This window comes from Rhinolophus sinicus, linkage group LG11, assembly GCF_036562045.2.
Source record: "Rhinolophus sinicus isolate RSC01 linkage group LG11, ASM3656204v1, whole genome shotgun sequence".
In the NCBI taxonomy this organism is placed as follows: domain Eukaryota; kingdom Metazoa; phylum Chordata; class Mammalia; order Chiroptera; family Rhinolophidae; genus Rhinolophus; species Rhinolophus sinicus.
Window position 1 is genome coordinate 16,102,421 of NC_133760.1, and position 9,814 is coordinate 16,112,234.

At 45.5% G+C, this 9,814-nt stretch overlaps 1 non-coding gene across 1 annotated transcript; it reads right to left on the minus strand.

Annotated features, from left to right (window-relative positions):
- Positions 1-7,758: 7,758 nt before the first annotated feature.
- Positions 7,759-7,832, minus strand: TRNAT-AGU (transfer RNA threonine (anticodon AGU)). Its single transcript has one exon. It is a non-coding gene; the product is annotated as a tRNA-Thr (tRNA).
- Positions 7,833-9,814: the final 1,982 nt, after the last annotated feature.

The window sequence follows — 9,814 nt, forward strand, 5'->3', positions numbered from 1 at the left end:
CTCTGCCCCTTTCCATGGCAAGAAGTCCAGAGAGGCTATGAATCAACACTCTCTAGCCGGCTCCCTACAAGAGGGGACAGGTTCATGACCAAGACCAGCCAATCACCACCTCTCTCAGGCCCTGGTTCCAAAGCAGGGAGGTTAGGGGTGGGAATTGGGGGGGGGGGAGTGGGGGGGGGAGCATGGGGGGGGGCCCAGGAGATTGGCTGCTGGTCCTTAGGACCGCCCTTTGTTCTGCCAGCTTTACTGCTGTAGGTCCCATGAACTGCTTCCCTGTCCTCTCCCTCTCCGACAAAGCCCCCTGCTGGCTAGAACAGATGGTGGTGCCTGCTGTGGGTAAGAGCAGGCTGCAGGGACTGAGACTGATAGTCTCTGAGGCCATGTGGCAGGCCCCAAGCCTGGTCTGTCCCCTCAGCCATTCTTGTGGGGAAGTTTGGGGTGGGAGGGAAGGGTAAGAAGGCGGCAAGAATTACACATTTTCTTCTAAGGGAAAATTTGGCAAAGAGCAAGACCTGAGGGAGAGTGTGGGGACAGGTTCCAGGTCTACCTAATAACATTTTAAATGTTAAATGGAAATAGAGCTATTCAATGAGTCCACAGCTCACTGGCTGGCCAAGATGGGCTCACAGAATATAAAAGTAATGTATGCTCATTGTAAAGAAAACAAAGACAAATCACACAGAGAATAACACTGTTATTCTGGCAAATACCCTTCCAGCTGCTTTTTTTTTTTTAATTTTATTGTGTTAAAATATGGATAACATAAAATTGGTCATTTTAACCATTTAAGTGTACAATTCAGTGGCACTAAGTCCATTCACACTGTTGTATAACCATCACCACCACCCACCTCTAGAACATTTTTCATTTTCCCAAACTGAAACTCTGTCTCCATTAGACACTAACTCCCCACCCCCCTACCCCGCCCCCTGGCACCCACCGTTCTCCTTTCTCTCTATTTGAATTTGACCATTCTAATACCTCATCTAAGCAGAATTATGCAGTATTTGTCCTTTTGTGACTGGCCAGACTACTTGTTCAAACACACATAACAGACTTTAAACAGAAATGGGATCGCAATAAGCAAGTTTTGTCACTTTTTTTTTTTTTGGCAGTACATCTACACCATATCCCCACATTCACACATGAAGTTCTGTACCCTCATTCTAAGTGCCTGCCCCACCCTCCAGGGAGAGCCGTGCGTGGCATTTGTCAGACGCATCCCTGCTTGTGGACATGAGGTGGTTTCTAGTCTCCCTCCTGAGCAATCTTCAGCAAATGGCCTCAGTCTTCGTCCACACAGAGGCATCCAGTCAGCTCTTTAGAATGAGTGCCTGGAGGTCTGCTTCCTGAGCCACAGGGAGCAGTTTAAACACTGAAGCTCGCTGCCAGATTTGCACCTAGAAGGTGGGGCATAAAAAGTGCTCCTTTCTCAGCAACTCTGGGGTTTACCGTCAGCCTTTATAGAATCGTTTCTTACGTGGCTAGAGGGAAACAATCTCATTGCTTCAGTGTGCATTTATTTGATTGAAGATCTTTTCATGTTTATTGGCCATTTGCCTTTCTCCCTTCATGAACTGCCTAGTCCCACCTTTTGCAATTTTTTTCAAGGAAATAAAATAGTCAGAAATAAAGAGGTATGTGTACGACCCTCAGGAACAAGACCAAGTAAAACTGGGCCTCCTTAAGCCTCTCCGAAGGGCACGTTTGTCCACAGAATGAATGTGCTTTGAAATTCCTCCTTTAGCAGCCTTCCAGGATATGTTTTTTTCAATATATGAATCATAAGCATCACGGTAGCTGAAGTCGTCAGCACCTAAAGCTCATAGGTCTCCTTCCAGCTCCTAAACCTCAAATAACAAATTTAAAACAGCAAGTTGTCTAGCACTGGAAATGTGAATGTACATTCTCTCAGGCAGCTGAGGCCAAGTTCAAGTTAACATCTGGCACCTAGAGAACTGTGTGCAGATGGGAGGTCACCAAGATCCTAGGGGCAGACTTTCTTGCCCTTGAATCCATCATCAGCAAAGGAAATTTTGCAAAAGACAAAGATGTGATGTTTTTCCCCCAGAGAATGAGCATCAGATACATCCATCCCCCCAAAAAGTTCATTTAACTATTTATTTAAATACCATTCTATGCCACTTAGAAAATCAAGACATAATGTTCTTAAAAAAAAAAAAAAAAAAGTATATTAATGAAGAGGAGAAAATAACTCCAGTGCCCTGAATTTTGTCAGCAAGAGCCAAAGTCTAATTTGATTCGACCTGAAGTGTGGCCACAGGTAGCCATGAAGTAGTACATGTGGGAGGCAGGAAGAACACTGACACACCCAAAACTACTGTGCGCAGTCAAGCCTATTATAACAAGAGTGATAATGACCACGACAATAATAATAACAGCTCTCAAGAACACTGTAATACCTTCAAGGCAACAAGTTTGTTTTCCGCTCCTTGGAAGACAAAAATCTCAAATCATTATCCCCACTGTCATTGTCACTCTTTGATGTATCTCAACCCAAACTTCAGATGATCTTAGGCAAGGCTTGGTGTCCCTTCTTACACCATCCTTGTCCTGGCTGTCCTTTGAGCACCCTCTCCATGAAAGGTCCTGCATGCAGTAACTCAGACTGGATTTCCCTCACTTTACGAAATGTACAAGTGAGGGGCAGCAGGGCGTGGGTTGGCCACAGTGGCCTACCACTTAGACTAAGGAGGAGGAGGCCAGCTGAGGGACAGGTAATATGGAAACACTCTCCTTTCTAGACGAACACACAAATTGTCCAAGGAGAGACATTTGAGCATTAGGACATTTTCTGCTGCAAGTCATGGAAATCTGACTAAACGTTTCCTAAGGGACTCTGGCATGGGGTATGTCCCAGAGCTCAGGACAGAAATGCACAGAGAAACCTGGGAACAAACTATGTGTTCTGAGTCTCTCGTCCCAGCCTCTCTCCTTGTGCCTGGTCTGTTCTCTGCCCCAGCCTTTTCTGTTTCCTGCAGCCACATGGAAGAAAGCATGGTGCCTCACTACCACCACCATCATCCACGGCAGCTAGGTCTGCACATTATAGGGCAGCCACCTAAGTTCCAAATTCAACAATAGAGCTCTGATTGGCCAAGCCTGACCAGGTGCTCTTCTGTGTAGGCCATCCTGGGTCAGGTGTCTAGCTGTGGTCAAGGGGCTAGGAATTGTCTGGTCTTGAACTCCTGGGAATTGGCATTTAATAGAGATTATTCCCAGATAGTTCTGTAATATGTCCTGCAACTTGCCATGAACTTCTGAATTAAAAGGTTTTGGTGTGAACATATGTTTTCAATTCACTTGGGTAAATACATAGGAGTGAGATTGCTGAATTGTATGGTAAATGAATGTTTAACTTTATAAGAAGCTACCAAAGCTCATTCAAGAAGAAATGCATAAAGTGAATAGTGCTAAGAAATTGAATTTGTAATGAAAACCTTCCAACAAAGAAAGCTTTATGCCCAGATGTTTTCACTGGTGAATTCTACCAAACAATTAAGGAAGAAATTGTATCAACTTGACACAACATTTTTTAGGAAGATAAAACAGGAGGGAAACTTCCCAACTCATTATATGAGGGCAGATTTATCCTGATACTAAAACCAGAGAAAGACTTTATAAGAAGACTACAGACCAATAGACCACATGGACATAGATGCAAAATTCCTCAACAAAATATTAGCAGATTTAATCCAGCAATATCTTAAAAAGATAATACATCACAACTAAATGGAGTTTATCCCAGAAATGCAAGGCTGGTTCAATATTTCAAAATCAGTCCATGTAATGTGTCAAAAATTTATAGATCTGTACACCACAAAGAGTGAATTTAACTGTACGCAAATTTTTAGAAATCACCCAGGACGTCAGGCGAATCCGAGATGGAATGCACACTGTGACAAATGAATCTAACTGTTTACAAACGGATGGCTTAACCACTCTGAAACTGGTGTGGAAAAAAGGAGCTGATACAGTGTTTTGACTAAAGAAAAAAGAGCTGTACAGAAACTGTGCTCTAGTGGCTATGAATCATGAAATCATGTTATATGTATAGTAGACTTGATCAAATAAGTAAATTATTATAAGTAATGAGAGAGGCAGGTTTTTCATTGACTGAGAAAGAAGGTTCACAAAAAGCAAGGGGGGAATGCTAGAATGAATACTGTGCTGCTGGATTGGAGTATGAAATATCAGTATGAATTCATTTGTTTAAGTAAGTACAAAGATAGACAGAAAATATATATGTGTATATATATATATATATATATATATATATATATATATATGCATGTTCAAAATACATACATAAAATTCCCCAGCTCTGTCTGCTGAGGGGGCCCAGAAGCAGTGACACCCCAGTAGCAATGAGCACACCCAGCTCCCAGAACTTAATTTCTAAATACTGTTCTCTAACCAGGAACATTGGGGAAGAGGGTGATTCTAGGGCTGCCACAGAGGACACACAGATGAGTTGGCAGAACCCTGCTGTGAGGGCACAGGCAATGGGCAAGAAGAGTTAAACCTGCTTGGAGCTGGGGGTGGGCAGACTGGGGTGAAGATCCAGATTGCTGTCAACACGACTTTTATTGTTTTAATATTTTAACTGAGATTAACTTTCATGCAGTGAAATGCCTAGATCTTAAGTGTACGATTAAATAAGTTTTGAAAAATACATACCTACCCCCCCACCAAGAGAAAAAACATTTCGATCACCCCAAAAATATCTTCTGTGCCCCTTCTCAGTCAGCCCCTCTACTACCACTGACCTGTACCTATAGATTCATTGGCATTTCCTCAAGTTTCATATACATGGAATCGTAAACTCTGTACTGCACAATGTGAGGTTTCATCCATGTAGGTGTAAGCATCAGAAGTCCATTTCTTTTCATTGCTGTGTATTTGGACGTGCCACAGTTTATCTATCTCCTGTGATGGACACCTGGGCTGGTCCCAGTTTGGGCTATTGTATTTAGAGCATCTGTGAACATTTGTATATAAGTCCTCTTGTGGATATTGTTTTCATTTCTCTTGGAGAAATACTAAAGAGTGGCTTTTCAATTCCGATAAAGTGAGGTATTTTCCACTGCTCTGCTAAACCCACTGGGCCCTGCCTCTGCTGAAAATTATTTTGTTACTTATATGTATTGCAGATATGTTTTTCCAGTTTCTAACTAATCTTTTTTGCCTTAAGATTAAATGTATCATTCTATATCCCAATTTGCACAACACAGAATCTGAAGGAAAAAAAAAGTCTAAAACTACTGCAGTACTAAAAGAGTCAGGCAAGAGGGGTGCTTTAAAGAGCCACAAGGGCACTCCTATACAGCAGAAGTGTAGGAATTAAAAATTAATAGGAAAATTATCCCATTCACCATACCTAGAAATAAACCCAGCAAGAAACATACAAGACCAAGATTAAAAACACTGAAAACTGATCAAAGGTCTTGAAAAATGATGTAAATAAATGAAAAAAGACTGTAACAAAGTCAAAAGGCAAATGACAGACTGAGAGATAATGGATTATAGCTATAAAAGGCAAATAATTCTTATCTAATATAAATTCCACCTACAAATCAGTAAGAAAAACAAACAACACAACTGAAATACTGAGCAAAGGATACGAACAGGCAATTCACAGGAAAGCAAAAGGCCAACAACCATACAGGAGGGTGCCCAACTCCACTTGTAGGCAAGTGAAATATGGATTAAAATAATAATGAGATGACATTTTACAAAACTGTCCTTGATATTGGCAGGCTCCAGTTCTGGCAGGGTGTGGAAAAGTAGGTACTCCAGAACAGCTCCAGGAGGGGGAAAGCCATATGGTCTGTACACACTACTACACTCAGCAATCCTCTCTCAACTTCACCTTGGAAAAACTCTCGTGCACAGAGAAACCTGTCTGTGAGGGGAGTGCCATCCCAGCTTTGTCCATTGTGGTGAGATTCAGAGAAAACCCGACACTACCAAAATATCCACCAGCAAAGGAGGGTGTCCTCTGCTTCACTTAACAGCAGCAGCCAAGCCAGGAATGCTGGGGAGTGGTAAACAAGACTATAAGGAATCTAGGGGCCCCCACCTGGAAAGACTTCCAAGATGAACATGCTGATCATTTATGCTGAAAACACATGCACATGAGATTTAACCCAGGAATACAAGGTTGGTTTAACATTTGAAAATGAATTAATGTAATACCATATCAGTAGAATAAAAAACAAAAACCACATAATTATCTCAACAGATAAAGAAAAAGCATTTGACAAAATCCAACACACTTTCATAATAAACACATTCAGCAAACTAGGAATAGAAGGGAATTCTTCAACCTGATAAAAGGCATCTATGAAAAACCACAGCTAACATCAGATTTCTTTGTGTTTGAAGTAGGAAACACTGATGTTCCTAAGATCACGAAAAAGACAAAAATGTGTGCTCTCGCCACGTCTATTTAATATTGTACTGGAGGGTCTAGCCAAAGCAATTGGGCACAAAAATGAAATTAAAAAAAACACCTAGAATGGAAAAAAAAAGAAGTGAAACTATTCACAGAACACATGACTTACATACACAAAATCCTAAGGAATTCACTAAAAGCCTATTTGAACTAATAAACGAGTTTAGCAAGGTTGCAGGATATACTCGTAAGATTAAGATACAAAATTAATTGTATTTCTGTATATTTGCAATGAACAATCTGAAAATGCAATTAAGAAAACAATTCCATTTAAATAACCTCAAATAGAAGAAAATACTTAGGGATAAATTTAACAAAAAATATACAAAACTTATACTCTGAAAACAAAAACACTGTGGAAAGAAATTAAACATTTCCTCCTTGGCTATCTAATATGTAAACGCTCAAAACTGACCTGGTATCGCTCAGGCTAGTAGTAAAGATGTGCCAGAAAAATACCAGCCCCACAATGACTCAAGACCTGTTATCAATAAACTCATCTCTGATGCTGTTATCAGAACTGCAAAGCCTGAGTATCCCTATGAGTTTTTCTTTGCAGTGTCGATCAAAAGCAACCAAGGTGCAAAGGACAAAAACTGACCCCCAAACAAGAGAAAAAAAACAGACCATAAACCCTGAAACACGGGAAAGGCAGAGAGTGGAAGTGCTTCTGCAGCAGGTGAATTTAACTCTTGGGAGCACAGCCTGATGCCATTACTGCAATTTCGGCAGCTCACTGAAACGGTCCTGTTGCGTTCCCTCCCTGGAGTTTTCAAGCCTTGATCAGCCTGGGGGTCACGCTGGCAGGATTCAATCCCCTGCTCTGCCGTCTTCGATCTGTGAAACGGCGACAAACGCCCGCAGGGCTGGAGAGAGGAGAAAGTTAGCAGGCCTGTGGGAGGCGCTCGGCACCGGGTCCAGGAGACATCGGCGGACAAGACCCGGGTCCGCCCTCCCCAAGCCCCCGCGGGGGAAGAGCGGCTCCGCCTTCGCACCCCGCTCCCGCACCCGGGCCGTAGACGCCACAGCCCGCACCTCGCGCCCGGAGGTAACGGGGGAGTCCCGCGCTGCCTCAGGGAGGTGCTGGCATCGGGGACTGCCCGCGGCTCGGGAAGACCCGCGGGCCGGTCTCTGGGGCGAACCAGCGCCCCAACCCACTGTAAGCAGGGGACCCGGCTAAAATGGTTTCTCAGGCTCATCCTCACACTTCCAAAATGAGAGGAATAAGGGAGCAGAGCAAGATTGGGCGTGAGCAAAATGTAAACTGCGAGGCTCGCTTGAGGCACCGCTGGGATTCGAACCCAGGATCTCCTGTTTACTAGACAGGCGCTTTAACCAACTAAGCCACGGCGCCGCCCGCATGGGTAGCGCCAGAATCTGCGCCTCATTACCATGCACTCCAGCAGTCGCACACATGCGCACAAACTGGGCCGGCGGCGAGTGCTTGCGTGGTGCAGGACCCAGCTCTTACGCGCAGCGGAGGCGGAGCTATGGGACGCGGAGGTCGGAAGCTCAGGCCGTGCCCAGTGGGCGGGGCCCGGGGGGGGGGGACGGTTCTCTTCTTCGTGCCTGTGGTGTCTGCGTCCGGACGTGGAGCCGGGGTGGCCCCTTTCTTTGGAGGATGCTAGCGCAAGGTCCAGGCCTTCTGCCCTCCAGAGCTGGCGCAAGCAAGTCCCCCAGGCTGTCCGGCGAGGCCAAGCCCCCTGGCGTTCCGGAGATACCCGCCCCGCTACCCGGCCTGGCTGCCGCCTTACTCCGGAGTACGAGCGGGGCGCACGCCCAGCGGTAGTCCAGCCGTGATCACGCTTGGGACACCTAGCATTGGCGCCCTCCTCCTGGGAGATCGGCGGCCCACCTCGACCGCACGCTTAACCATCGGGGTCACCGGCCCTGCCATCCTAGGGGCTCCTCTGCCAGCCTGTGGAGACCTGACCCTTAGCTTCAACTGGGCCGCTTCTTTGGCGGACCCTGAGAGGGGAAGAGTCCGGGGACACTGAGGGTCCGAGAGCTTCAGGGGGCCCAGGCTGCTGGCCTTGGAGCACCAACACCATTCGTGGTGAGGATTCCGCTGCAACGCAAGGCCCTGCCCACCCAGGCTTCTCACTTGCCCAGTCTCCTCACTCGGACACTTTGTCCCAGCACTTTAGGGGGCTTTTGCGCAACAACAAAACCAAACACTGCTAATCTAGTCACTCAGCAGTTCCTCGAGTGGGAAAGGCTCATCCACAGAAATGCAAAAATATATGCACAAAAAGGTTCACTCCAGTATGATTTGTAATAGCAAACAAACAAGAAACACCCCCTCAAGGAGGGCAGTATTAGTGTATGCAGTCTAGCCATCCTCCGCAGCAGTGGGGAAGACTATATCCACGTGTGCTGTCTTCATGTGCCGGAGTAAGGGAGACCAGTAGCAATAGGACTTCTCTGCCCAGGAGAGTGAATTTCTGAGAGGGTGAAGTTTTGCCATATTCATATGTCATTCGTGTAAATAAGTGGATAGCTACTGACCAGCCAGCTCCAGTCTGAGCAGTCACCAGGGTTGTGACTGAGGAGGGGTGTCACCAAGCACAGGACCTGCCCAAAGAATGACACCCAGACGATGATGTTCCTGGGCAGAATTATTGGATGCCAGTCAATTGACACTAAATAAATCAGCCCTGCAATTAAGTTTTTAGAACGGACCAAGGGGCATACTAATGATATTTGAGGGAATCATGTGAGCAATACCAAATGGAAAAGGGAGCCCTTCATGTTTGTCAACTGAAACTTTCACTCCTGATGTAACTGATTTATGTTGTATTGTACACTGTGGAAGGATGAAGGCTGTCCATACACATGGGCGAGCTGGAAATGGAAAAGTCTGGGGTGGAGAGCATTAAACATTCTGGGATGGAAATGCCCACCACTCATCTGCCTCACCAGACCTTCCTCTGCTCTGGACAGATGGCCATCTAGGAGCACTAGACAGGGAGGCACCCACAGTGCCTTGCCACAGTGCAACCTCCTCCACAGAGGGGACCCCACACATCTTCCTCTTCATTCCACAAGCCATTCCCCCAAGGGCTGCCTTACAGGGCAACTCCAGAGGTCAGAATGGGAGTCCAGAATGTGTCTGAATGAACACTAGGACATAAAGCTTTGAAATTGCAAAAATGCTTCTAGAATTCACACTTGCTTTCCAATGGAATTTAGATTTATTCTGCCAGAAAACTAAAAACAAAGCATTCAGTCCCATTCAATGAGGGTACCGTGTTGCTGAGACGGCAGCACAGTGGCAGGAGCCCAGCCAGGGCTTGGCCCCTGCCCCAGTCTGACAGGCCCACCTGGCCAGGGAAG